At 43.1% G+C, this 22,356-nt stretch overlaps 1 protein-coding gene and 1 long non-coding RNA gene across 3 annotated transcripts in view; one reads left to right on the top strand and one right to left on the bottom strand.

The window, feature by feature from the left end:
• sema3d (sema domain, immunoglobulin domain (Ig), short basic domain, secreted, (semaphorin) 3D) overlaps positions 1-22,356 on the top strand; it is a 276,802-nt gene that overhangs the window by 48,229 nt on the left and 206,217 nt on the right. The gene's annotated exons all lie outside the window — the stretch shown is intronic.
• On the bottom strand, positions 1,696-9,512 carry LOC132403743 (uncharacterized). Its single transcript, XR_009515334.1, has 3 exons — positions 9,437-9,512; positions 8,639-8,727; positions 1,696-2,086 (listed from the first exon to the last, which is right to left on the bottom strand). It is a non-coding gene; the product is annotated as an uncharacterized LOC132403743 (long non-coding RNA).

Raw genomic sequence — 22,356 nt, 5'->3', positions numbered from 1 at the left:
AAAACCAGCATTGCCTCCTCACTGTCTGTGGCGATAGTTCACCACAATTTGCTCCAGTAAACAGAAGTAATGTCTTTAGTTGAATCTCTTGCCTTACTGTCTACCAGTAAGATGTTGCACTTTTTCAGTAGCATCATCATAAACTGAAAACCATTTGCCATATACGTTTACAAGTATTAGGAATTTGCTGTGGTGTGTTGGTGCTACATGCAATTAAAAACATTCAACAGTTATAAAGAATAAAGAATTATTTATACATACAGTGAAATGCGTCATATCAAATTAGCCAGCACAGTAGTGTAGTGGTTAGCACAGCGCTTTACAGTACCAGCAACCTGGGTTCAATTCCTGCCGCTCTCTGTAAGGAGTTTATACGTTCTCCCCATAACTGTGTGGGTTTCCTCCAGGTGCTCCGGTTTCCTCCCACGGTCCAAAGACGTACTGGCTGATAGGTTAATTGGCCATTGTAAATTGTCCCGTGATTAGGCTAGGGTTAAATTGGGGGGATTGCAATGGGCAGCACAACCCAAAGGGCTGAAAGGGTCTATTCTGCGTTTTATCTCAATAAATACAATAAATGAAAAATAAAGTTCGAGGATAAAATGTGGATTTGGAGTAAAGTGTGCATAAATACTCTGTTTACAGTGTATGATGAACTATTTTGGTACTGGAAGTATGGCAAAACTTGTGGGCTGTTCCCACTCGATCCTCAGACTGTGTTGATCGTTGACTCAAAAGATTCATTTCACTGCATGTTTCAGTGTTTCCATGTACGTGTGTCAAATAAAGCTCATCTTTAATCTTTCGGTACTGCTCACTAAAAGGATTGGGAAAGAAAATATATGTTAGGAAGCAGGAGGATAGAGAGAGAGCAACTTCTTAGGGGCAATTATTCAATGAGAAATTAAATAACTCATGCAACTTTTCATGAAAGTAACTGTGAATAAGTGTTGTACTTGATTCACTATTGAACTGGTCATGGTGTTCTTGAAACTGTAAATATTTTGGGAAGCTAGGCACAAAGAATCTAGAAGATAAAGATAGATTAAAATTTATTTGTCACATACCTTTTGCATCAAAACATGTAGTTAGCACAATTGCTTTACAGTGCCAATGATCACTGATTCAGGTTCGATTCCTGTCGCTGTCTCCAGGAGTTTGAACGTTTACCCCATGGGTTTCCTCCAGTTACTCAGGTTTCCTCCCATATTCCAAAGATCTACAGTAAGGGTTAGTGAACTATCAGCATGCTATGCTGGTGCTGAAGGTGTCGTGACTCTTGTGGGCTACGCCAACACCACCCTCCCCATCACCCAGTACATTCCTTCTTCTCACTGTTACCATCAGGTAGGAGGTACAGAAGCCTGAAGGCACACACTCAGTGATTCAGGAACAGATCCTTCCCCTCTGCCATCCATTTTCTAAATGGACATTGAACTCACAAATACTACCTCACTTTTCAAATCTTAGTTCTGTTTTGCACTATTTTTAATCTAACTAATTAGTATATATACAAAACCGTGATTGATTTAGTTATTTCATTTTTCTTTCTATATTATCAGCAAATGCATTGTACTGCTGTTAAGTTAACAAATTTCACCATACATGCCAGTGATCAGGAACATCATTCTGATTTGTTGCATTTCAATGAAGAATCTGAATCCTATCCATACTCAAACTTGAAGATGATTAAAAGGTTCGCTTTATTTTTCACATGTGCATTGAAACAGGGCGTCACACATTACAGCACCAACAATATTCAGCACAACAACACAGACACAACAAAACAAAACACGACAGCGGTGGTGAAACAAGCCCCTGTCCTGCTGTGGCTTTATCGCTTGTTGTGCGCTGCCGATGAGTTGCTTTGCTGTTGCCCAGTTGATGGGTACCTCCATTTTTACGCGGAGGAGGCTCAATACATTTATATTGCACTTGTAGACCTCTGAATTCTCAGTTTCCATGGCTGACACACTCTGCAGAAACGAGCGGAAGGTGCTTTCAAATTCCACTCCTGAGGATTCCCAAAATACGGAGAATATTCTCCAGTTGATAAATGCCAGGAGTGTGAGGAATGCAATTAAAGCTGAAGCAGAAGGAGTAGATGACAAGTTAGTCGGGATTTGAAAGAGATTTACATTGAATGGAGCTCTGGAGTTTGGTGCTTGACAGTTTATTTCAGTATTTCTTTTCTGTTCTTACTTCATTTGTTCAACGTTTCTCTTTGTTTGTAACCGCAAGCATTCAGCAGATTTATATGGTGCACAAAAATGAGTACTGTCACCACAATGTAAACACCAAAGCTATGTTTAGAATAAGCTGGGCTAAAAATGAGCAAGGATCACCGCGTCCACTGAGGCTGAGATCTGTTGGGCGCGGTTTTGTGGAAGGGGAGTAAGGTGATGTGAGAGAGAGGATGTGAGCAGAGGGCTGACCCAGAATATTTACAACATTGAAGCTGTCCCACAACTAGGGCCAAATACTCCCACCTCAATACTGCTTCCTTTTATAGAGTTTTCCAGCATGATAAAGGAACTTTGGCCAACTCTTCTATCCTGACCAAGATGCCTTCCCGAGTAGTTCCATTTGTCTGTGTCCGGCTCACATGCCTATAAACCAAAGGTTCCCAACCTGATGTCCAGGAACCCCTTGCTTAATGGTATTGGCCCTTGGCATAAAAAAGGTTGGGAACTCTGCTATAAATCTTTCGTACCCACAAATCTGTCCAACCATATTCTAAACATAGTAATTGTACCTGTCCCTACCACTTCCTCTAGCAACTTGTCTCACATCCCCACCATCCAGGCCATTCACTTTTCTCACTACTACAACTGGGCAGGACATACAGTTTCAACAGCACCAGGTTCAGGAACAATTACTACCCTACAACCAACAGGCTCCTGATCCAGAGTGGATAACTTCGCTCACCTCAACTCTGAACAGGTCCCACAACCTACAGACTCACTTTCGAGGACTCTTAGACAAATGTTCTCTGTAATATTTATCTTTAATTGTATTCTGTCTTTCTCACATTGCTACCATCAGGAAAGAGGTACAGAAGCCTGAAGACACACACTCAATGATTCAGGAACAGTTTCTTCCCCTCTGCCATCCATTTCCTAAACAGACATTGAACCCATGAACACTACCTCACTTTTTAAAAAAAATCTGATTTTGCACTATTTTTAATTTAACTATTATCTATACACACACACTTACTGTAATTTATTTATTTTCTCTATATTATCTTGTATTGCATTGTACTACTGCTACTACGTTAACAAATTTCACAACACATGCAGGTGATATTAAACCTGATTCTGATTCTGACACTGGCTGGTTTTCAGACTTTGGTTATGTATGGTCTTCATAAATTCTATTGTATTTCTTTATTTTCCTATAAATGCCCGCAAGAAAATGAATCTCAGGGTTGTATATGGTGACTAATATGTTCTTTGATAATAAATTTACTTTGATTTTTGACTTTGACTCTGTTTGAGAGGAAAGTATTTCCTCTTGGCTACCCCTCTCGTGTGAAATGTATGAAGTGGACAAAAATGTATGTGGGCTGATTGGATACAAACGTTGGTGGGGTCCAGTGGTTCCTACCCTTTGTTAAGCCATGGACCAACACCATTAAGCAAGGGAATCCCTGGACTCCACCAATGTTTGTCAAAGGATACTGTGCAATTGTAGATCTGGGCAAAGAATTGTAGATCTGGACGAGTGTGAGCTGTTTCACCTTGGGAGGTCAAATGTCAAAGGAACATGTTGAGTGATTGGCAGGACAAAGGGTGTTTGAGGTGCAAGTCCAAAGCATTCTGAAAGTGGCAAGTAGGTAGGGTGGTTAAAGCATGCTCGCCTTCACAGATTGCCTGAGATATAGACCATACAGGCAAAGGGCTAGTTTAATTTGGCATTGTGGTCAGCACAGAGATTGCAGACAGAGGGGTCTGTTCCTGTGCTGTACTGTTCCATGTTCCGTGTAAGGCTAAACAATAAACACTGTTGATGACCAGATGTTGAAAATAGAGGGATATGGGCCAAATGCAGGGAAATGGGTTAGCATGGACCTGTTGGGCTGAAGGGCCTGTTTCTGTGCCTTACAACTCTGAGTCTAAGCAACCAAATTTTGGAGTGGAATAAAATTTATCAGTATTTGTAAACGGTTGTTTATTTGCTCCTGTAAGTTGTAAAGACATTGGCTGAAGCGTGTAAATGTGTGTGTGTGTTGGCAAACGTAATCAGTGTCGTGGTGTCTGAGGTAATAGACTTTGGGCATAAGGCAGGCAGTCCATAAGTGGATAAATGCAGTGTGGAATTGATGGGGTGTTTAAATGCCTGGTCTTTCATCATTATAAGCTACATCGCAGCTGTATTAAATTATAAAGGCTTGAATGCTGCACTTCATCAGAAGAGATCATGACTGTTCAGACCTCCTTTGCAATTTGAGCTAACTTTTGGAACCACAAAGTTGAAAGCATAGGCACTGTGGTGGTTATGTGTAGGTTGAATCATGCAGTACTTTAATTTGAAGAATCCAAGTTTGGAGTAATGTTGATTTCCAAGGTGGTAGAAAAGCTCCAGTGCCCCTCATCAGAATTCATTCCTGGGACATACCTGCGATGACAGATTGGACAATTGAGGATGACATTCCACTGTTATTTAACGGCAGCCTGGTTCAGTGCATGAAAAGAAAGACGCAGAGACAGAGATTCTCCTCAGAATCATGGTGAAGAATCAGAACCAAGTCAGGGCACCCGCTACCTTTCACTTCACAGGCTGTGTGAGGTTAATTTTATTATCAAAGTATACACTAGCCTATACCACCTTGAGATCCACTTTCTTACAGGCATTTACAGGTGAATAAAGAAATACAACAGAATTTATGAAAAACTGTGCATAAATGAGGACTAACAAACAACCAAAGTGCAAAAGAAAGTCAAATATGCAAATAATTAAACACTGAGAACTTGAGCTGAAAGTGAGTCTGTAGGTTAAGAGTCATTTCACAGTCGTGTGAAGTTATCCACACTAGTTTATTAAATTGATGGTTAAGGTTAATAACTGTTCCTGAACCTGGTGTTGTGGGACCCAAGGCTCCTGTAGCTCCTTCCTGATGGAGATCATGAGATGTGAAAATGCCCTGGATCATGAAGGAGAGTCCTTGACGATGAATGCTGCTTTTTTGTGGCAGCACTTCACGTAAATGTTCTCAATGGTTGGGAGGGCTTTGCCTATGATGGACTGGGCAGTATCCATCACTTTCTGTAGACTTTTCCATTCCTGGGCATTGGGGTTTCCACACCAGGCTGTGGCGATACTCTGCACTGTGCATCTATAGAAGTATGTCAAAGTTTTAGATGACTCGTCAAACCTACACAAACTTCTAAGAAAGTTGAAGCACTGCCATCTTTGTGACGGCATTTATGTGCTGGTCCCAGAATAGTTCTGAAGGTGGGGAGAAACAGATTAATGTTTCTGACTGGTTTACTTCCTTCTCCCTGATTATCTACTGGCTTCCAAAAAATACACCAACAAATATCAGTTGGGGGACTATAAGAGCCAGTTCTGTCAGTCCTGACGAAGGGTCTCGGCCCGAAACTTCTCCTTTGCTTTAGACATTTCAGCGAGTTGAAAATGATTCAAACAGTTGAAAAAAATTTCATATGTTTAAACTCCTTGAGAATAGGTATAAAAAGATCAATTAGGGGGTGTTTGTAGGTTTAAAAGTAAAAGGTTTGGAGCAAAGCCTAAAACCGCTTCACTCCATAAGCGCCATCTTGAGACCCCCGAAACTTCTCCTTATAGATGCTGCCTGGCCTGTTCTGTTCCACCGGCATTTTGTGTGTGTTGCCAGTTCTGTCATGGCAGGTTAGAGTCTGAAGCAGGTCGTCCACAACCTGATAAAACATTGAAGTGTTCTGTAAACCTGACCCAACGATAATGCTGAGCCCTGCTCCTAATGTTAAAAAGTTTCCCATCAGCAGGGTTTATTACCTTGTATTAATGGGAGATGATTAGAAACACTGAGGGGGCTTTGTTTAAACTGACACCAGTCAGGGTTAAGTTTCTGACAGAAGCAACTCAGAGCTCAACCTTAATGTGCACCAATTACCAACCTTTGTTCTTTTTCACTTAGTAAACTCAAGCTCTGTTGAACAAAAAATCTTCCAACATGCGCTTTATCTTTTGGTTTCAACTGGATAGTCTTAACTTTGACGAATGATCGTCGCTGATTTTCAAAGGCACTGGGGAATGCCTCTCTCTCATCATAAGTTTCACATGGCTTCCCACTCTTGCTTATATCTTCTAATTAGAACAGCAGAGACGGTGAACATTCAGCCCATTGGGTTCATTCTGGCTTTCAGGAAAGTAGCATATCATTTCCAATCCCCTCGCTTATTTCCCCTTACTCCATTCTCTGTCACATGGTTATCAAATCTCCTTTGATGTTTTTTTAATTAGCCTACACCAGGGGATAATTAGCTTCAGCCAATTAACCTGCCGATACATTTTTGGGATGTTGGCGGAAACTGAAGAACCTGGGGTTTCTCATTTCCTGCTGCCTTTTTTAACAGCTGCTACAAATACCTCAGGGCTGATTAGGGGCAGGAACATGATTACCTGTTTGCACATTGTGCTAGGAAACCTAATTCTGCTGGTGGCTTTTCACATTAAAGAGCTTTAGAGGATAAAACTTTACACAGTACAGACCATGTTGAGCTGAACTTTAATCTACTCTCTTTCCCTTCCACATCATCATTTTTCTTTCATCCCTGTGTCTCTTAAGTGTCCCTAGTGTATCTGCCTTCACCACTCCTGGCAGTTTATTCCATGCACCTTCCATTCTCTGTGTAAAAAAAAAACCTACTTCTGACATCCTCCCCAACCATACTTTCCTCCAGCTGTAAAATATTTCCCTGTCATATTAACTATTTCCACCCTGGGAAAATCTCTCTGGTTGATGACTTACCAACCTGTACACCTCTAACAAGTCACCTCTCATCCTCCAAAGAGAAAAAGCCCTAGCTCACTCAAACTGTCTTCACAAGACGTGCTCTCTAATCCAGGCAGCATCCTGGTAAATCTCCTCTGCACCCTCGCTAAAGCTTCCACGTCTTTTCTAAGATGAGGCGAGCAGAACCAAAATGCATTGTACAGAAGTCCTGAACCTTCTCACTGGTACATGGGGAAAGCAAAACCTACAAGCACGGTATGTATAAAGTAAAACAGAACTCGCTTGATAAACTCATTAAGGGAACTTCATCTGAGAGTGCGGAATGAGCTGCCAGCGGAACTGGTGGATGTGGGTTTGATTGTAGCACGACTGAAGTTCGGACAGCTACGTGGATGGGAGGGATATGGAGGGCTATGTTCTGGGTGCAGGATGATGGGACTAGCTCAGCATGGACAAGGTGGGCTGAAAGGTCTGCTTCTGCGCTGTGTTCTCATTGATTATGATTTCTGTTTTTATATTAAGAGGATTTATTGGTTTTGTTTGCATCTGTTGGGAGAAACAAATTCTGTAAATTCAAATAATCAGGGAAAAGGACAGAGAACGATGGAATAAAAGACAACTCAACTCTCTAAAACACCAAGTGGGATCCTGTCTTGTGGTGCTCTAGATATTGCTTCTCATGACTTGGTCCTGGTAACTTGTTTTACTATTGTTGCCTGTCCAAGGTACATGGAAAGAACTTGTTTTGCATGTCATCATACAAGTCAGTGGAGTAGAATTAGGAAGGCCATTCTGCCCATCACATCTGCTCTGTCATTCCAACATGGCTGATTCATTTCCCTCCCAAACACATTCTCCTGCCTTCTCTCCATAATCTCTGACACCTTTCCTAATTAAGTATCTATCAATGTGCTTTAACTATACAGGGTGGATGAGCAACACCTTATATTTCATCTAGGTACCCTCCAACCTGATGGCTTGAATATCAGTTTCTCCTTCCAGTGACCAAATCTACCCCCCACCCCCACCTTCCTCTATTCCCCACTCTGACCCTTCACTTCTTGTTACCTGCCTATTACTTCTTCCTGGGTCCCCTCCTCCTTCCCTTTCTCCCATTTTCCACTCTCCTCTCCTATCAGATTCCTTCTTCTCCACTCCTTGATGCTTCTCACCCACCTGCCTTCACCTGTCACCTTCAAGCCAGCCTTTTCCCCTCTCCCCACCTTTTTACCCCATTCCTTCTCAGTCCAGTAAAAGGGTCTCGGCCCAAAATGTTGACTGTTTATTCTTTTCCATAGATGCTGCCTGACTGGCAGAGTTCCTCCAGCATTTTGTGTGTGTTGCTTTAAATACCCCCAAGATCTTTGCATCCACAGCTGTTTGTGCAATGAATTCCACAGGTTCACCACCCTCTGGCTAAAGAAATTCCTCCTCATCTCTGTTCTAAAGTGTCACCCTTCTATTCAGAGGTTTTTACCTCTGGTCCTAGAACCCCCCCCCCCCCCACCGTTGGAAACATCTGCTCATCTACTCTATCTAGATCATTGACATTGAGATGGTACAAGAGAAAATTAACAGAATAGAGAATAAAATGTTACAGTTGCAGAGAAAGTGTGGTGCAGGTAGATAACATGGTGCAAGGTGATAATGAGATACATTGTAAGGTCAATTTCATACCTGGGAGCCATTAAATAGTCTGATAACAGTGGGATAGAAGCTGTCCTTCAGCCCGGTGGAACGTGCTTTCAGGCTTTTGTATCTTCTGCCTGATGGGAGGAGGGGGAAGAGAGAATATCTGAGATGGGAGGGTCTTGAACACATTACCAAGGCAGATTACACAGTACACCTTGTTCTGTTACACTTTGGTTGGGAGTTTGATATGTTATTGTGTTCCCATCAGAGCATTGTTTCAATGACCTGTGCCAAATTCCCTCAGCTTCACGAGGATTACTTCATTCTGCTTCAAGGAATTCCCATTAGAAACAGAGTTTAAAGTTCTTGGTAAATATGTAACCAAACTCTGTAGGTTCCAGGAACTCATTAAGTTTGATCTTACCTTTGGCTTGGAGAGAAAGAGAAAACCTTGTAGAAATGGCAATCACATTAGAAATTTCACTCTGATTCATGCCCGATTTATTTATCACATGTTCATCAAAACACTTAAGGAGGAATTTAAGGTGGGGGGATTATATAGGAGGTAGGGTTTAAGGGTTGGCGCAACATTGTGGGCCAAAGGGCCTGTACTGTGCTGTACTATTCTATGTTCTAAAACGTACAGTGAACTGCATCAATCAATACAAAGGAAAGATGTGTTAGGGCAGCCCACAAGAGTCATCACACATCCCCTCACTAACATAGCATGTCCATTGGTTGCAAAAGCTGTTTTTTTTAAATCATCAAGTTCACACATCTGTTTTGAAATTTATTGGTTGTTGTAAATGTTACATTTTTAGAATGATTAACCATTGTACTTACCCAGATGAATTCACTTAGGAAAATTCTCATGTTAATGTTTCTGAGCAGAACACGATCGAGATTGTGGATAACGTCATCTCACTGCATAATTTTATTTTGCATCCTGTTCTTTCAGTTTCTCCTCTGTGGAAAATAATGTGCAGATGCTGGAAATCTGTAATAAAAATAAGACGTACTGGAAATCCTCAGCAGGCCGTGCAGTATGTGCAGAGAGAAACAATTCACATTGCAGCTCCTCGTCTCCTCGTCCAAATTAAGGGTCCCAGACTCGATATTTTGTAAATTTCCTCTCCACAGATGCTGCCTGACCTGCTGAGCATTTCCGGAGTTTGCTGTTTTTTATTTCTTTTTGCCTGTGTTATGTGCAGAGAGAAACAATTCACATTGCAGCTCTTCATCACTTCATCCAAATTAAGGGTCCCAGACTCTATTTGCCTGTTTATTGTGGTAGCAACCCAGCTTTGGAGTTGGGATTCTATGCTGAAGAGCAGTACTCTTCCACCTCCTGAATTCTCAGAGTTAATGTTATATTGTTCTGTAACATCTCATTTAAAGAATCTATCTCAAATAGTATGGGTGGTGGAAAGGAAGGGGGCAGATCCCAGAATAAGAAGGTGGTTGGGGGGGGGGAGTGGAAGGAGGACAGGTTGGCAGGTGATAGGTGAGGCCAGGTGTGTGAGTGAGGGGGAGATGAACTAAGAAGCTGGGATCTGATGGCAGAAAAGGAAAAGGGAATCTGAGAGGAGAAGAGAGTGGACTGTGGGAGAAAGGGAAGGAGGAGAGGAACCAGGAGAACGTATATCTTAGTCATAATGCTGGCCTGGCTGTTGGCATACACCCTGGGATTGAATGAAAATGTGCTGAAAGGTTATTGTGGTATCAGCCCAATGATTAAATAATTATTGAGGAGGAATTTGGACTTGAAACTCTGGGTAAGGACGCACGATGTAACAGAACCATAACCCAAATAGGTTCATGGTCAGGTTATAGTTGATTACAACACAAAAAACCCTTTAGATTGTATGAAACAAAAGTAATTAATAGTGATGGGGAACTGATACATTGATGGGGTAGTGTCTGCCAGATTAAATGGAATCGATAGTTTTTGGTATGAGGTAGGGTTAAACTAAACCTTGCTGATACTGGAACCATTGGAATTCAATTAATCCATCTACCTCTGATGATAAATGGTGCATGAAATCTAAATATCTGTCAAAAAGTTCTGAGATGATTTAAGTCCAGCGTTTTGGATAAAGAGTCAAAACTCAAATGATAACTGGAGGCTGAGGATTAATTTATCAGTGGTGACATCGCCATTATATGAGCAACAGTAATGCTCTCTCAGTTATTGAAATTCAGCCTTGCTGAGAATGTATAGACAATCTGCTTTCACACCAACTAACCTGAAACCTGCACATTCTCAACGCCTGCTGCGCGTGACTGCATGTGTGGTCAGATATGGACGGTCAGTGCAGTCCGCCTCCGCCACAGCTTCCAAACATAGGTGTTTCACAGTGTGACACCAGAGGGATCCCCACCATTGAGCACATCTACACAGAGAGCCGTCAGAGAAAAGCAGCATCCATTATTAACGACAGCCACCATCCTGGCCATGTTCTCTTCTCGTTACTACAATCAGGAAGGAATTAGAGGAGCTTTAGGTCCCACACCACCAGGTTCAGGAACAGTTATTACCCTACAACCAATAGGCTCCTGAATCAGAATGGATAACTTCACTCACCTTAACACTGAACTGATTCCACAACTTACAGACTCACTTTCAAGGACTCCACAACCCGTTCTCAGTATTACTCATTTGATTTTTTTTTATTTGTCTTCTTTTACACATTGGTAGTTTGTCAGCTTTGTGTGCATCTTTTGGTTCTGTTGCTCTACTGTGAATGACTGCAGGTAAGTGAATCTCAGGGTAGCATTTGGTGACGTATACGTACTTTGAAAGCAAGTTTACTTTGACCTTTGAATCTGTATGGGGCTTCCGGTGCTGTTTGTTAATGTAAAAGACACATTTCATGGTATGTTTGAATCTTAATCTTGAAGTAGTCAGAAAAGCAGATGCTGTGCTGACCCTTACTACATGGTCTGAGTACAGATAAAAACATCTTCCTGTCACTGAGAGAATGTATCTGGAGTAAATTTCCTGAGACGATGTCCTCACCAAGGAAACTTGTGCCAGAGTGAGCAAAGTTAATAAGATAAAGCAAACTGGAGTTGTACTGTCTTGTGTTTAGAAGATGTTGGGATGATCATAAGACCATAAGATAGAGGAGCAGAAGTAGGCCATTCAGCCCATTGAGTCTGCTCTGCCCTTCAGTCATGGGCTGATCCAATTCTTCCAGCTATCCCTACTCCTCTGCCTTCTCCCCATGCCCTGGCTAATCAAGAACCTATCTATCTCTGGCTTAAATGCACCCAATGATTTGGCCTTCACAGCCACTTGTGGAAACAAATTCCACAGATTTACCACCCTCTGACTAAAGTTATTTCTCCACACCTCTGTTCTAAATGCATGTTCTTCAATCCTGAAGTCGTGCCCTCTTGTCCTAAACTCCCCTACCGTGGGAAATAACTTATCTAATTAACTTAAATAACGATATCAAACTTGTTCAGGCCTTTTTACATTTGGAACGTTTCTATGAGATCCCCCCTCATTCTCCTGAACTCCAGGGAATTCAGCCCAAGAGCTGCTAGACGTTCCTCACATGGTAACCCTTTCATTCCTGGAATCATTCTCGTAATCAACTGTATAAAATTCTCACAGGTTGGTACACTAATTGGTCATTGGAAATTGACTCATGATTAAGCTAGGATTAAATTGGAGGATTGGCTCAAAGAGCCAGAAGGGCCAGAACCACACTGTATCTCAGTAAATAGATAAACTAGTCATGAGAGAATTTCCAATGACCAATTAATGTACTGACTGGTACATCTTTAGAATGTGGGAGGAAACCGGAGCACCCAGAATGAATCCACATGGTTGACAGGGTGGATGTATAAGCTCCTAACAGGGAGTGGCAGGAATTGAACCCAGGTTTTCTGTATTGTACAGCGTAGTGCTAACCACTACACTACTGTGCCACCCTAACCGGGAAGGCGTGAGAATAATCTTTGCCATCTCCCTGGATGTGGGTTCGGCCAGACAGAGCAGAGATGAGGAGAAATGCCTTCGTCCAGATAGCGGCGAATCTTCAAAATTCTCACCCTAAGAGGGTAGTGGAGGATCAGTCGCTGAGTATATCTGAGATGGTGATGAATGGATCTCTGCGTATTAGGGGGATTAAGGGCTATCGATTACCCGAGTTCCACAGGGCCATGAGAAACAGCCAGAGGGCTGTCATCTCAGCGAGTGTTATTCATTTCAAAGGAACAGATGGATGTTGTCCACTCAGTGATTTACAAACAGCTTCTTCCCCTCTGCTATCAGATTTCTGAATGGTTCATGAACACTACCTCGCTGTTCCTCATTTGCCCTATTGTAATTGGGAGTAATTTATTAATATGTTGCACAGCAGAACAGCAAATTTCACAACATATATCCGTGATAATAGACCTGGTTCTGATTCTGAATCGTCCAGAGGGTGTGAGTAGTGCAGTCTTTCTATCTGCTCCACAATAGAGAGCAGGAAGTCATGTGCGGCTGTGTTGTCTGCACACTGTGGGTCTCAGTCCATCTCTTCTGTGGACTTAGTGGGATTCATTAATTCCTGAATTCCCCCAAAACTTTCCTATTCAAGACTGTTTAATGTCATTTTCAGTACATGAGTGTAAAGGAGAATGAAATAATTGTTAGTCTGGGTCCGATGAAGCCACAATAAGATAAAGAGCACAATACTAAAAAAACACAATTGATATAAATACATAAGATAGCTTATATACATTGACTGTCTACCCATAAAGTGATGCTAGGCACCGGAGTCTCTCTACACAAGATGACCCTGACAGGAAGTGATGAAGTTAGTGGGTGGAGGTGTTGATCAGCCTCACTGCTTAAGGAACGTAACTTGTATACACTGGAATTTAGAAGGATGACAGAGGATCTGATTGAAACATATAAGATTATTAAGGGATTGGACACACTGGAGGCAGGAAGCATGTTCCTGCTGATGGGTGAGTCCAGAACTAGAGGCCACAGTTTAAGAATAAGGGGTAGGCCATTTAGAACAGAGATGCGGAAAAACCTTTTCACCCAGAGAGTGGTGGATATGTAGAATGCTGTGCCCCAGAAGGCAGTGGAGGCCAAGTCTGTGGATGCATTCAAGAGAGAGTTAGATAGAGCTCTTATAGATAGCGGGGTCAAGGGATATGGGGAGAGGGCAGGAACGGGGTACTGATTGTGTATGATCAGCCATGATCACAGTGAATGGCGGTGCAGGCTAGAAGGGCCGAATGGCCTACTCCTGCACCTACTGTCTATTGTCTTTGAGTCTGGTGGTCCTGATGTGAGTGCTACCTATCTGCCTCCCTGATGGGAGCGGGACAAACAGTCCGTGAGCAAGGTGATGGGATCCTTCATGGTGTTTCTGGCATCTTTCTGTATTTATGTCCTAGATGGTGGGTAGGCTGGTGCCAGTGATGTATTGGACAGTTTTGACCACCTGTTGTAGGGCCTTCCTGTTCACCTCAGTGTCGTTTCTGTACCTCGCAGTGTCGCAGCTTGTTAGGATGTTCTCTACTGTGCATGTATAGAATGACGTGTGCAAAGTCCAGCTCTCTTCTGCCTCCTCAGAAAGCAGAGGAAATATCCATGTACCTATACAATTGTATTTTAAATGTTGTTTATGTGCTTGCTCAGTCATCTTTTCTGGAATTTTCGCTCTGATGTTAAATATTGTTTATACACCTGTCTCGATCTTCCAGTAGTCTATTTCATAAACTGACTGCCTTCTGAGTGAGAAATTTGTCCCTCAGGTTTGAATTAAGTCTCTCCTCTCTCACCTTAAATCTGTGGTGTGTAGTTCTTGATTCCGTGCAGCTTGAACAATGTTATGTACAACATTGAACCCGTGGGTGCGGAACACCAATCCTTCCGTGAGATGTGGGTTTGGGTGTTATTTTGTTTTGCCTGCCCTGTCTTTCCTTGGGACTCATATCTGGGCATCTAACTGCTGCGCCCCTCCCACAGAGGGGGAATGCACATGGAATGGTACATGTCTCCTTTTGAACAAGAGAGAAGGTGCATCAAATTACAAGCCAGCTATCTCATGTAGAATGTGTTTATGCTTGCTGTAAGGCAGCTGACACCTAAGGGCACTTGGAAGAGCTCTGTGTAAACCTGCTCAGATCAGAGGTGGGTTTATTCTCTTTGCATATTTAGTTACATTTTTCACAACATGGACATCAAATCCTCTGCTCTCCAACATGGGCATCAAATCCTCTGGTCTCCAACATGGGCATCAAATCCTCTGGTCTCCAGTATGGACAACAAATCCTCTGGTCTCCAACATGGACATCAAACCCTCTGGTCTCCAACATGGACATCAAACCCTCTGGTCTCCGACATGGACATCAAACCCTCTGGTCTCCGACATGGACATCAAATCCTCTGGTCTCCGACATGGACATCAAATCCTCTGCTCTCCAACATGGACATCAAAGCCTCTGGTCTCCAACATGGGCATCAAATCCTCTGGTCTCCAACATGGACATCAAATCCTCTGGTCTCCAACATGGGCATCAAACCCTCTGGTCTCCAACATGGACATCAAATCCTCTGGTCTCCAACATGGGCATCAAAGCCTCTGCTCTCCAACATTGGCATCAAAGCCTCTGGTCTCCAACATGGGCATCAAATCCTGTCTCCAACATGGACATCAAATCCTCTGGTCTCCAACATGGGCATCAAAGCCTCTGCTCTCCAACATGGGCATCAAAGCCTCTGGTCTCCAGTATGGACATCAAATCCTCTGGTCTCCAACATGGGCATCAAATCCTCTGGTCTCCAACATGGGCATCAAATCCTGTCTCCAACATGGACATCAAATCCTCTGGTCTCCAACATGGACATCAAATCCTCTGGTCTCCAACATGGACATCAAATCCTCTGGTCTCCAACATGGGCATCAAATCCTGTCTCCAACATGGACATCAAATCCTCTGGTCTCCAACATGGGCATCAAAGCCTCTGCTCTCCAACATGGGCATCAAAGCCTCTGGTCTCCAGTATGGACATCAAATCCTCTGGTCTCCAGTATGGACGTCAAATCCTCTGGTCTCCAACATGGACGTCAAAGCCTCTGGTCTTCAACATGGACAACAAAGCCTCTGTTCTCCAACATGGGCATCAAATCCTCTGGTCACCAACATGGACATCAAATCCTCTGGTCTCCAACATGGACATCAAAGCCACTGCTCTCCAACATGGACATCAAAGCCACTGCTCTCCAACATGGGCATCAAACCCTCTGGTCTCCAACATGGGCATCAAATCCTCTGGTCTCCAGTATGGACAACAAATCCTCTGGTCTCCAACATGGACGTCAAAACCTCTGGTCTTCAACATGGACAACAAAGCCTCTGGTCTCCAACATGAACAACAAAGCCTCTGGTCTCCAACGTGGACAACAAAGCATCTGGTCTCCAACATGGACATCAAAGCCACTGCTCTCCAACATGGGCATCAAACCCTCTGGTCTCCAACATGGGCATCAAATCCTCTGGTCTCCAGTATGGACAACAAATCCTCTGGTCTCCAACATGGACGTCAAAGCCTCTGGTCTTCAACATGGACAACAAAGCCTCTGGTCTCCAACGTGGACAACAAATCCTCTGGTCTCCAACATGGACGTCAAAGCCTCTGGTCTTCAACGTGGACAACAAAGCATCTGGTCTTCAACATGGACAACAAAGCATCTGGTCTCCAATGTGGACAACAAAGCATCTGGTCTCCAAAGTGGACAACAAAGCATCTGGTCTTCAACATGGACAACAAAGCATCTGGTCTCCAACATGGACAACAAAGCATCTGGTCTTCAACGTGGACAACAAAGCATCTGGTCTCCAACATGGACAACAAAGCATCTGGTCTCCAACGTGGACAACAAAGCATCTGGTCTCCAACGTGGACAACAAAGCATCTGGTCTTCAACGTGGACAACAAAGCATCTGGTCTCCAACGTGGACAACAAAGCCTCTGGTCTTCAACGTGGACAACAAATCCTCTGGTCTCCAACGTGGACAACAAAGCATCTGGTCTCTAATATGGACAACAAAGCCACCATTTTCTAACATGGACAACAAAGCCACTGCTCTCCACTAATAGTGCCACAGGGGCCTGGTGTTCAAAACTGGCTTTAAATGGGGAAAAGGAACACACAACATGTATTTAACAGTGTGATTGTATAATGAGAAGTTATTTATGATAAATTATAAACAGGATCCTCGATAGAGTCTGCTCTATCATGGGCATTAACCACCCAACCATCAAGCACATCTTCAAGAGACACTATCCATCACTAAGGACCCCATCAGACATGACGTGCCCTACTCTCATTGCTACCATGAGGGAGATGCAGGAGCCCGAAGACACGCACTCAGTGACTCAGGAACAACTTCTTCCCCTCTGCCATCAGATTCCTGAATGGCCCATGATTATGACCTCAGTAATCGTCTTTTGATCTAATTATTTATTTTTGTAACTTATAATAATCTTTGTCTTGCGCTGTCCCACCGCCACAGGACAACAAAATTCATGACACATCAGTGATAATAAACCCCATTCTGACCCTGGCAAAAAGCTAATAACTGAAAATGAATCTTTTAGTCTCATCAGTGAGATGGATTTTACTGGTGACCTGGATGCTGCATCTTGCTCTATGGGCTGAGGATTGGCAAATAGCATTCAGTCCAGTGTAGCAGAACACAGGGGCCAAAGAGAAGAGGAATATAATATGTTAAAAGTGAAAAACAGGAAAAAATCTGCATTTGCTGGAAATCCAGAACAACACACACAAAATACTGGAGGAACTCAGAAGGTCAGGCAGCATCTATGGAGAAGAATAGATAGTCAACATTTCAGGCTGAAACCCTTCATCAGGACTGAATTCTATGTGTGTTATATTGCCAGTAGACAGGCTGGTGAAGAAGGCATTTGGCACACTGGCCTTCATCATTCCTGCCTCTTGAGTATAGAAGCTGGGATATTATATTGCAGTAGTTCAAACACTGGGTGAGGTCAAGCTTAAATTATTACTTACTATTTTAGTCATTCTGTTATAGGAAAGATGTCATTAAGCTAGAAAAAGTGCAAAGAAGATTTGCGAGGGTGTTACTGTGACTTGAGGGCCTGAGTTATTGAGAGAGGTTGGGCAGGTTAGGATTTTATTCATTAGAACATTGAGACTGGAGGGTGACGTTATAGAAGTGCATAAAATCACGAGTAGCTTAGATCGGGGTAATGTGCATGGTTGTCCTTCTCTGGGGAAAAAAAGACTAAAAACTAGATGCCACAGGTTTACCATGAAAGGGGAAGGATTTCAAAGTGACCTGAGGAGTAACTTCTCCACACAGGGGCTGTTGGGTGTATGGAATGAGTTCCCAGAAAAAGCAGAGAGTGAGGCAGTTGCAGTAATCTTTAAATGATATTTGAATAAGTAGGCAGATAGGAAAGGTTCAGAGGGAATGGGACAAATGCAGGCAATAGAACAGGCGAGCACTTTGGTCAGCACGGACCAGATGGGCTGCAGGGCTTGCTTCCGTGCTGTAAGACTTCATGACTCTACGCTCCTAGCAAAACATTTCGTTTGGGCAACATTGTCACACAGGTCTGGAGATGGGGCTCGGTCCTGAATTCAAGTGCTGTCTATGTGGAGTTTGCATGCTCTCCCTGGGATAGTATGGGTTATACTTTGGTGTTCCAGTTTGCTCCTACATTCCAAAGGTTGAAAGATTCAATTGTCCCCAGTGTAGGGTTTGGCGGGGGAATTAAAGAATAGACACAAAATTCAAAGTAAATGTATAATCAAAGTCACTATATGTCACCATTTGCTAGCCTGAAATTCATTTTCTCAGTGTCATGTAATCAATCTGAGGATAGTATATGGTAATGTGTACGTACTTTGATAATAAATTTACTTTGAACTTTACACTTTGAGATTTAATTGTCCCTAATTTAGTTGTCTGGAGGAGGAATTGTAGGGCTAGATTAATTTGCCTCTGGTGTAAGTGTCTGGATGGAGGATTGTGGGGGTAGATTCAAGTGCTTTCAGCGTAGGGAGAATTAAAGGGTGGTGATCAGCATGTGCAAGGGAAAACAGGTGAATTACTGAAAAATTTCTGAGACAGTTTGGATCGGACGTGTTGAGTGACCTCCTGTATTGTAAGGGATCATGAATCTTCTCTGACACATGGTTTGATGTACCATTTCCTATGGGATTTGATCGTAATTCATTATCTTTGAAATGAGGACACTGTTGGGATGAAGGAAGTTCCCGAGACATTCCCTGCTCAGCAATCTCCATGGCAACGGACACATTCTGCTGGTGTGGCTGTTTGAGCGATATATACCATCAGGATTCAAGCCAACTAGCCTGATCTCCACCTCCACATCCGATCAATTGGCAAGGCCTCAGATCCTCTGAAAGTGTGGGGTTGGGTGTTATAAAGACGAGAGATTCTGCAGATGTTGAGAATTTAGAGCAACACACAAAGTGCTGGAGGAACTCAGCAGGTCAAGCAGCATCTATGGAGGGGAATAAAGAGTCGAAGTTTCAGGCTGAGGCCCTTCGTCAGGAAGGGACAAGTGCTGAGGTGTTGGTTGGTGCACGTCACCAGAACATAAGGGTGGACACCAACCCTCAAAAAGCATGGGGAAACTGCCTCTTGTGCTTACTCATTCGATTTTTTTTGGACTTTGGAAGTTGGAGTGTAAACATGATTCTCCAAGTTTTCCAAGTGAAATGCTGTAACTTTTGTTAGATAGAGTGATAAGAGTCAGAGAACATTACAGCACAGAAACGGGCCCTTCGGCCATTTAGTTCATGCTGAACTATTATTCTGCAAACTTCCATCAGCCCACAACCGGACCATAGCCTCCCCCATACCCCTCCAATCCATGTATCTATCCAAACTTCTAAGTGTTGGATTCAAACTCGCATCCACCACTTCTGCTGGCAGCTTGCTTTACACTCTCACCACCCTCTGAGTGCCAAAGTTCCCCTTAAGCAGTTCACCTTTCACCCTTAACCCATCACTTCCACTTCTAGTCTCACCCAGCCTCGGGGAAGAAAAAGCCTACCTGCATTTATCCAGTCCATATCCTCAAAATTTTGTATACCTCTTTCAAATTGCCCCTCACTCTCCTACACTTAAGGGAAAAAAGCCCTAACCTTTACAACCTGTCCCTTTAAATCAGGCCCTCAAGCCTGGGCAACATCCTTGTAAAGTTTCTTTGCACTCTTTCAATAACAGAACTTTGCGATTTCTTATTCTTGCCGGAACTCCCCATTTTACACATGTTCCATCTTCGAACCACTACTGTACAGAATGAGTTGGTAATAAAGAGCTAGAAACTCGTCTCTGTTGGACTTCTGCTTGTGAACTGAGCTTGTACACTCTATTCACATTGAAATTGGGTTTCTCCATTGGGGGAAACTCTGCCTTGAAAACTTCCACCAAATTTTATTCAGCTAGAGTGAGATCTGTTCAAATGTCTTCAGCCATCTGTGACATTTCATCCCAAGTCACCCGAGTCATCTTCCTGACATCAACCCTTCTTCCATCACCTTCCCTCGCTCTGATATCCCCTCACCAACCCTTCTTCCATCACCCTCCCTCACTCTGATATCCCCTCACCAACCCTTCTTCCATCATCCTCCCTCATTCTGATATCCCCTCACCAACCCTTCTTCCATCATCCTCCCTCACTCTGATAACCCCTCACCAACCCTTCTTCCATCATCCTCCCTCACTCTGATAACCCCTCACCAACCCTTCTTCCATCATCCTCCCTCACTCTGATAACCCCTCACCAACCTTTCTTCCATCACCCTCTCTTGCTCTGATATCTCCTCACCAACCTGATGGCTGAAGTGGCCACTGCATATTGCCCCTGAGGAGGTGCTGGTGTTGGACTCTGGGGGAGGGGTTGATTAGAATGTGGGAAGAATGAAATGTGATTAAAGCAGGAAAACAAGAGAAAATGCAGATGCTGGAAATCCAAAGCAACACACACAAAATGCTGGACAAACTTGGGAGGTCAGGCGACATCTATGGAAAGGAATAAAGAGTCAATGTTTCAGGCTGAGTCCCTTTATCAGGACTTAAGATTAGTGTAAGTAAGTGCTTGAAGGCTGGCAGGGAATGGATGGGCAGAGGGGCCTCTTTCTGAGCTCTGTGTTTCATTAGACTATGTAATTCATATGTGATACATTTACTCTGTTTCATTAATACCCACATAGCATCAACTAATTGGAAATATCTTACAAATAATAAGCCTGGCCATATAGCAATTTATAGCACCAGTGACCCAGGTTCAGTTCCCACCACCGACTGTAAGGAATTGATATGCTGTTGCCGTAACCCCGTGCGTTTTGTCGAGGAGCTCTGGTTTCCTGCCCCATTCCAAAGACGTACGGGGTAAGTAGGTTAATTAGTCACATGGGTGTATTCTGGGCGGCATAGGCTCATTGGGCCAGAAGGGTCTGTTACTGTGCTGTATCTGTAAATAAAAAAAATTAAAATATCTCATCAAGCCAAGTAATTCATTGCAAAATTCTTTCGAGGTCAGAGGTTTGATGGGACACTTCAACTGTGATGACATAGAAATGTTTTCCGGTACCATTTGGATTTGTACTTGGTTGGGCCAGTGGAGGTGATGAATCTCCCAAAGGGATAACTTTCATTAGGTGTAGGAACCACGTATCTATTTTCTGTCTGTCTGTATTCTGTGTTGCGTGTTTTATTACGGGCTGTGGAAATTTGTCGTGTGGGTCGGGGTGTGGTATGAGTAATGGGTATAGGCACGTATTCACTCTTTGTGATGTCAGCTTTAGTTCGAATAGAGAGAGGCTGAGCAGGGGACTCGGATATTTGTTGTTGATAGCTTATTTAATCTATTATGCTAATTCTGATCACATTTTTTTGCTGGCTTCATAATAAAGGATCAAATGTACTTTTTTTGACTTGGTGCTGTTATTTGGAAGTGTGTCATATAATGTCAACTCCTGAACTTGGTCTCTCAGCAGTTTGGTTGTAACTGCTGTATTGGGAAAACAATTTGATCCAAACCAGTGGCAGAATCATAATAAAGGATGATGTTGGTTTTGATAAATGAGTTGGTTCTTACAGGAGAATCGTTTGCAGCTCTCGTGATATTGCAAAAGTTGCATGTCAACGGTTACCCTTGGTGGGTCCAGAGGTCTGGGAACTCCTCCCTGGTGCTCCCTGTATTGTGGTGTTACCTGTTAACAAGTTTTTACAAACAATGCTCTCCTCAGTCTCTGTACTTTCACAAATAATTCAATGTGTTTCCTGGTGCTTCAGGCTGTGAAGAAAAGACCATGAACTCTCCTGAGGAGGAAAGGGTGTGAAATACTGAAAGAAGCAATGTGTTGGGTCATTAAAATAAACCATTGTAAATTTCCAATAAAGTTCGAGGATTCTGGGTTAGGTCTCTGAAGAGCCATTTATTCACTGCGGCCTCCAGTTCTTCTTATTGTTTGGAGTGCACACCCTCCTGAGGGGATTGGCTCTGACCTTTCCTGGAGCCAGTGTGGTTGGCGATAGTCAGCCTCGTTATGTGAACCAGGTTCAATTGTTTGCAACTTAAAGAAAAAGGACATTTTGCTTTTTTGTTCCTGTATTCCAGGAATAATGAAATCTCTGATCTCCCTCTGGCTTTTACCCCACCGTGAGGCCGCCCATTCTTAAACCACACAGTATCTGCAATGCACTGAGGTTCTTGTTCT

Source organism: Hypanus sabinus, chromosome 13 (genome assembly GCF_030144855.1).
Source record: "Hypanus sabinus isolate sHypSab1 chromosome 13, sHypSab1.hap1, whole genome shotgun sequence".
Lineage (NCBI taxonomy): Eukaryota > Metazoa > Chordata > Chondrichthyes > Myliobatiformes > Dasyatidae > Hypanus > Hypanus sabinus.
This window is presented reverse-complemented; position numbering and strand designations above follow the sequence as displayed.